Source organism: Salmo trutta, chromosome 22, assembly GCF_901001165.1.
Source record: "Salmo trutta chromosome 22, fSalTru1.1, whole genome shotgun sequence".
In the NCBI taxonomy this organism is placed as follows: domain Eukaryota; kingdom Metazoa; phylum Chordata; class Actinopteri; order Salmoniformes; family Salmonidae; genus Salmo; species Salmo trutta.
Window position 1 is genome coordinate 38,729,701 of NC_042978.1, and position 7,711 is coordinate 38,737,411.

The window sequence follows — 7,711 nt, forward strand, 5'->3', positions numbered from 1 at the left end:
TCTCATATGTGATACTATGGGAGAGACGGAATGAATTCCCACAGACACACAGACACGTGCACACAGTACACTATAACATAAAACAGATGAGCTTGTTCGGAAACCATATTATGGGGTTGGGTAGCCATTGTAGATTGAACAACAACTCCCCCTTGGGTTTCGCCTCTAACCTCTACCCACGTCTGATTGCATCACTTTGTGGGAACACTGTGGCCTATTTCGGCCCCTTGGTTTACTTCCCCCCGAATACCATAGAGAGGCTTCCCCCAGAGTAACACACACACACATACACACCACACTGCTTACCCAATAATATGATAACTATAGCTGCATTCCATAATGTGGAGAGAGAGTACTCACTGCAGACAAACCAGGAGAAATATAAATATGAAAATACTACAAGAATGTGGCTCTTAGAGTGACACTGCTTAATTTAAAGGCAGAGCTAAACAACACGTATGCCAGACTCCAGATAGAGCTGAGTTTTTTTTATGTCACTGTGGTTTGAGAGCAGAATATGTGTGTGAGAGACTGGGCGGCAGGCCACACGGGTTTAGTCTCAGAGAGGGGATACAGTTGGGTTTCCACACACAGTACATCCAAAACAAAGCTCTGTATGTAACCATCAAGCTATTTTCCACTACCCTGGTTTATGGTCCTGTCTCCCCAAGGCAGTGCTGTAAGAGGTGGCTTGTGGTGTTACTGTCCTCAGATTCAAGGTAATAAGAAACAGTTTGGGGCTGGTATTGTCCTGACATGAACAGAGATTACAGGAGATTTGTGGTCCAGTGTGGATTGTGGTCTGCCCTGTGTGGACCATTATAACCATAAACCAAACCAAACGAGACACACACATCCAAGAGAACCATCTCCTCAGGATCTGATGAAACAAAAACATTGGGGTGTGTCAGTGAATACAGAGCATGTTGTGTCTTACAAAATGCTATTATTAAGCTGTGTGCTTGTCCATTGTACAAACTATGGCAGTAGAGCACCATGGACAAACTGAGGGTTTCGGCTGGTCCATTGTCTTGCTCTCCATATAGTATGACGATAAACTGTTTTTACAGAGACCAAAGGCTCATCTGTTGTTGATCTGTGTTAAACAACATTTTATATGATTGTTGGATCTCCACCTACCTCCTGCTGTGCAGCCTCTGTGGTGGAACTCCCACCCTGTCCTGATGTTGTCGAGCCCTGTGCTGTAGTAAGCTCTCCTCCCCACTGTTCCTTTGTTCTTTTACAGCCTCACAAGAATCTGTGTCCACTACCCACCACTGTGGTTAGAGTCTGCTAACACGCAGACGTCAACACAATCCATACATGTTTAGTCTGTGCATTTGTTATACCACACATTATCAGATTCAGACATAACCGATCTGTCTCCAAATAGTAAAAATCAATGGCCCTGAAACTGACACCAGAACCAGCTAGCATCAGGCAGCCAAATGGCCAGTCAGTGACATAGGCTTTGTTTTTCTACAATGTGGTTACATTTCTCTCTTGAACCTCTAAAAGTCTAACGGGGGAGGGATTGTTTTAAGATGGTCATACTATGGATCACAAAAGTATCTAATTGTATGATTATAACTAGAGTAGAGCCAATGGACCTGAAGGCTACGGCACAGAGCAGTTTCAGAAGTCTGAAAAGAGGGTTGATAAATGGTTGTCATATGATGTGAAGTGCTAATGGGTTTGCTGGGAAGTAGTGAGGAGGGAGGACAGGGCTGGTTGGAGGGTATTGATTAGAAAATGTACACCAGGCTCTCTGAAAGAGAAGCCCATTGGAATAGTGGTTATAGAGAAACACAGCTAGGCCTATACAATAACAGTACATCAAGGATAATGGGCAGTTAGCACTAAACCCAACGCCACAATAAATGAAATAAGGACACATCTCAAGGTGGAACGATGGCTCCCTGTGGGTTACAAGAGAATAACACAACTGCTAATGAAGACAGGCTGGGGAGGATCTCTATCTCTCCTGAGTGCATTGTTTTCTTTCTTTGTGGAGAACTATTTGAAATCTGTCCAAAGACAGCTCTTTAGGGAACAGGGAGGTGAAACCGCTGATACTTCTGGGTTTCAGTTCTTTTCAGACATAACATTCTGTGACTTTTATTTCAGCTAAATGTTGTGTTAGAGATAACAAAGACGTTAGTGTAACATTGAAAATATATTTAATTAATCACTTCCGTAAGCTACACATTTGCATACATATAATTCTCAACATCAATGCACATGTCAATCATTAGATGTACATCTCAATAATATACACACAAAATAAATAGCTTCTTCCTGTAAAACATTGCATCACAATTAAAAACCTGTACCACACAAAGCGAAATGTGTCAAATGTGTCAATTTGCAAGATCCAGTGCATTTAGTCAGTCTCAATGACTTGACTCCCTCCCCGCATAGTAAATGTCCGTTTTCAGTTTTTGAGTAAATGCAATACACTATAATTTGATCACAGTGGCCTTATTTCACTTCCAATTCTCTGTGTTCAAGATATGAACACAACACACATAGCGGACTGGCAACAAAAGCAAGAGAGAAAGAGAAGAAAAAAAAACTGTTCTTAACGGATGCTTTCTTTGAGGACCCTGTCATGTGCTTAGAAACCCATGTCAATGCTGAGGGTAATGCATTCTGGGAACAGAACAGCAGGAAATATTGGAAGCGGAAGCTTCTTTCAGCTCCCTATATCCACCCCCCCCCCCCCCCCCACCCCCCCCCCACCCACCCAATTCCGGCCCTCAAATCCATGGAAACATAATAAGCTAACTTTCCTCAAGCCACTACAATAGGGGCCCCAGCATTAGCCACCATTTGGCTAGCAATGAGGTGCCAAAAGCCTCTTTAGTGTGTCTCAGCTTGATATACAGCGTGTGACTGGCTTTCTAATGCAGAATGGAGAAAATATGCAGCCTGATGCTGCAAGGCTACTGTTTGAAAGATTCCCTTATGACATACATTAGGTCTGGTAATTCCAGAACTAACTGTACATTACTGTTCTACACTTTCCCTAGGTGGGATAGGGAATACTTCTGTAATATATTGTGCATTTGGGAATGACAGCATTGCCTTGTTTAGTAGTACAAAGTCAATATGCACAGTCTTTACAGCCACTGACATTCTAATGTCAATATGTAAAACATGGTTTGGATCATTGCCATGGCTACTGAGTGGATATCCATTACTCCGTAAAATCATGCTCTGTTTGTCTGCGGTTCAAATCAGATGATGAGTGTTTGGCACCTGTATTCAAAACAAACATCACACTGGACGTCTGATAAGCAAACATCTTATAGTGGGTATCTGATAATGAAATACAAACACGCTTCAGTTATAGTTTACCATCAGTGACCAAGTTCATATTATGACAGTGACCAAGTTTATATTATGACAGTGACCAAGCTCATATTATGACAGAGACCAAGCTCATATTATGACAGTGACCAAGTTCATATTATGACAGTGACCAAGTTCATATTATGACAGTGACCAAGTTCATATTATGACAGTGACCAAGTTCATATTATGACAGTGACCAAGTTCATATTATGACAGTGACCAAGTTCATATTATGACAGTGACCAAGTTGATATTATGACAGTGACCAAGTTTATACTATGACAGTGACCAAGCTCATATGACAGTGACCAAGCTCATATGACAGTGACCAAGTTCATATGACAGTGACCAAGTTTATATTATGACAGTGACCAAGTTTATATTATGACAGTGGCCAAGCTCATATGACAGTGACCAAGTTCATATTATGACAGTGACCAAGCTCATATGACAGTGACCAAGGTCATATTATGAGTGACCAAGCTCATATGACAGTGACCAAGTTCATAATATGACAGTGACCAAGCTCATATGACAGTGACCAAGCTCATATGACAGTGACCAAGTTCATATTATGACAGTGACCAAGTTTATATTTTCACAGTGACCAAGTTCATATTATGACAGTTACCAAGTTCATATTATGACAGTGACCAAGCTCATATTACAGTGACCAAGTTTATATTATGACAGTGACCAAGTTTATATTATGACAGTGACCAAGTTCATATTATGACAGTGACCAAGTTCATATTATGACAGTGACCAAGCTCATATTACAGTGACCAAGTTTATATTATGACAGTGACCAAGTTTATATTACGACAGTGACCAAGTTTATATTATGACAGTGACCAAGTTTATATTATGACAGTGACCAACTCATATTATGACAGTGACCAAGTTCATATTATGACAGTGACCAAGTTTATATTATGACAGTGACCAAGTTTATATTATGACAGTGACCAAGTTTATATTATCACAGTGACCAAGTTCATATTATGACAGTGACCAAGTTTATATTATGACAGTGACCAAGCTCATATTATGACAGTGACCAAGTTCATATTATGACAGTGACCAAGCTGATATTATGACAGTGACCAAGCTGATATTATGACAGTGACCAATCTCATATTATGACAGTGACCAAGCTCATATTATGACAGTGACCAAGTTTATATTATGACAGTGACCAAGTTCATATTATGACAGTGACCAAGTTCATATTATGACAGTGACCAAGTTTATATTATGACAAACCAATATTTGTGTGTTCTACTGATACCTCTTGAGAACTCTTTTTGTCATTCCAGATTCTTACAGGCCTACATATAGATTATTACAGTGGATCTTGTCTTCTCTAAAATACATCACGAAATGTATAGCTCAGTCTGTAATGCGAGTTAAACCATTAGGAAAATATAAAGTATGTATGTATGATCTGACATGTTTGATGATCATGGTCTCCTCCATTAAGAATGTCTCCTCTGTTTGGGCTGGCTAATTCGATGAAAACCACAAAGTAGGAGGGAAACACTGGCATGCCATGACTTACTACCAGCCAACCCATCTGTTAAATGAAAGTATTAGGAGTCTTAACAGAAGAGCTTTAGAATACTAAAGGCTACATCACGGAACACCCAACATCTAACTACGGACGGTCTTCTACTTTATCTACTGGCATGCACATTCTATTTTTACCATAGAGAGAGAGACAAAGAGAGAGAGAGAGAGAGAGAGAGAGAGAGAGAGAGAGAGAGAGAGAGAGAGAGAGAGAGAGAGAGAGAGAGACAAGTTGGTCCTGGGGCTCTGGTCACAAACACAAACAGACCTCACAGAGCCCCAGGACAGCAACACAATTAGACCCAACCAAATCATGAGAAAACAAAAAGATAATTTACTTGACTCATTGGAAAGAATTTACAAAAAAACAGAGCAATCTAGAATGCTATTTGGCTCAAAACAGAGAGTACACAGTGGCAGAATCCCTGACCACTATGACTGACCCAAACTTAAGGAAAGCTTTGACTATGTACAGACTCAGTGAGCATAGCCTTGCTATTGAGAAAGGCCGCAGAAGGCAGACCTGGTTCTCAAGAGAAGACAGGCTATGTGCACACTGCCCACAAAATGAGGTGGAAACTGAGCTGCATTTCCTAACCTCCTGCCAAATGTATGACCATATTAGAGACACATATTTCCCTCAGATTACACAGATGAGTGAAACACCACAGCGTGCCATCACAGCAGCAATATTTGTGACCTATTGCCACAAGGGCAACTAGTGAAGAACAAACACCATTGTAAATACAATCCATATTTATGTTTATTTATTTTCCCTTTGGTACTTGAACCATTTGCTTATAATATTATATTTGTAATGTCATTATTCTTTTATTATTTTTTATATCTTTTTTTAACTTTTACCCCTTTTTGTCCCCAATTTTGTGGTATCCAATTGGTAGTTACAGTCTTGTCTCATCGCTGCAACTCCCGTATGGACGAGAGAGAGAGAGAGAGAGAGAGAGAGAGAGACAAAGGTCGAGAGCCGTGCATCCTCCGAAACACAACCCAACCAAGCCACACTGCTTCTTGACACAATGCCCGCTTAACCCGGAAGCCAGTCACACCAACGTGTCGGAGGAAACACCGTACACCTGGCGACCGTGTCAGCGTGCATGTGCCCAGCCCGCCACAGGAGTCGCTAGAGCGCGATGGGACAAGGATATCCCTGCCGGCCAAACCCTCCCCTAACCCGGACGACGCTGGGCCAATTGTGAGCCCCCCCCATGGGTCTCCCAGTCGCGGCCGGCTGCGACAGAGTCTGGACTCAAACCAGGATCTCTAGTATCACAGCTAGCAACTGTGATGCAGTGTCTTAGACCACTGCGCCACTCGAGAGGCCATGTCTTTATTATTTTGGAACTTTTGTGAGCGTAATGTTTACTGTACATGTTTATTTCATTTTTGTTGATTATCAACTTCACTTGCTTTGGCAATGTTAACATGTGTGTCCCATGCCAATAAAGCCCTTAAATGGAATTGAATTGAGAGAGTGAGAGTGAAAGAGAGAGAGAGAGAGAGAGAGAGAGAGAGAGGAGAGAGAGAGAGAGAGAGAGAGAGAGAGAAAAGGGGATAGGGAAATATTTAAGTGATGCAGTGTGGTTGGGACTGTAAGTGGGCAAAGCATGGAGCTGGACACCAGTTCTGGCACAGATCCCCCTCACCATCCCCAGGAACTGGGTTATGGTCATTGTTTCCCCATTGCCATCCTTATTGTACCATGGCCCGTGAGTAGACGTGCACTAAACGTACACGTTGGCACTGAATGTATGTTTCCATCAAGTCATTGTGCTGGTGGAAAACAGGATGACAAAAGGAGGTGGAGAAGAAAGAAAAAAAGCCACAGTGCAGTTTGAAAGTGGAGGAGGAGTGGGTGTGCGGAGACAGGGAGGGGTGCATGGAGGGTTGTAATGTAGCTGAGGTCTGGAAGTGAGAACTCATCTGAAACATATTAAAAATACTGCTCTGATAGGAGTGCTGAGTGGTACAGAACTGAAGACATGCAGGCAAAGACATCACACAGAGACAGACACCCTAAAACAATAGAACTAAGACTGTCAGCTTGTAACAAGGTCGTAAGGCGTTGAGTATACATAATCCAAAACATCACTAAGGGAAATCCTAACGTAATTCAATTGAAAACAGTCCATCATGATCTGATTTGTTACACTAACGTGGTTGAATGCGGCGGCAGGTACCCTAGTGGTTAAGAGCCAACTAGGTGGAAAATCTGTTGATGTTCCCTTAAGGAAGGCACTCAACCCTAATCGCTCCTGTAAGTTGCTCTGGGTAATGTAATGAATGCTATGCATATCACATCTGATAACATTCGCAATACATATGCCTTATATAATGGCATGCAGTGCATTGTTCTCCCAGAGTTAATATGAGTAATGGTGGAGGTTATAGTGAAGAATAGCCCCTTGGGACTCGTTAGTATCTGACAAAGTACCTGTGCACAGCAAGCCAGTCGCAAACACACGTGCACTCACACACACATGTACTTACACACGTGCACTCTCTCCCTCTCTCTCACCCTCTCTGTCGTCCTGGCAACCCCTGCCTTGGAGTGTCCAGGCATTATTCGTTTTCAGTGGTGACGATTCTGTGTGAGAGTGGGTTGTTTATAACTGAATACAAAGGCTCAGAGGGAATATTGCTTTTAAAAAGCAGTCAGCACATGACATGCAATTTTCACCCACCCAAATAACTAACAAGTTCACACCACTCAACACTGAGTGAAAGATCAGAGACGGTTGGACTCATTAAGACACAGACAGCAGAG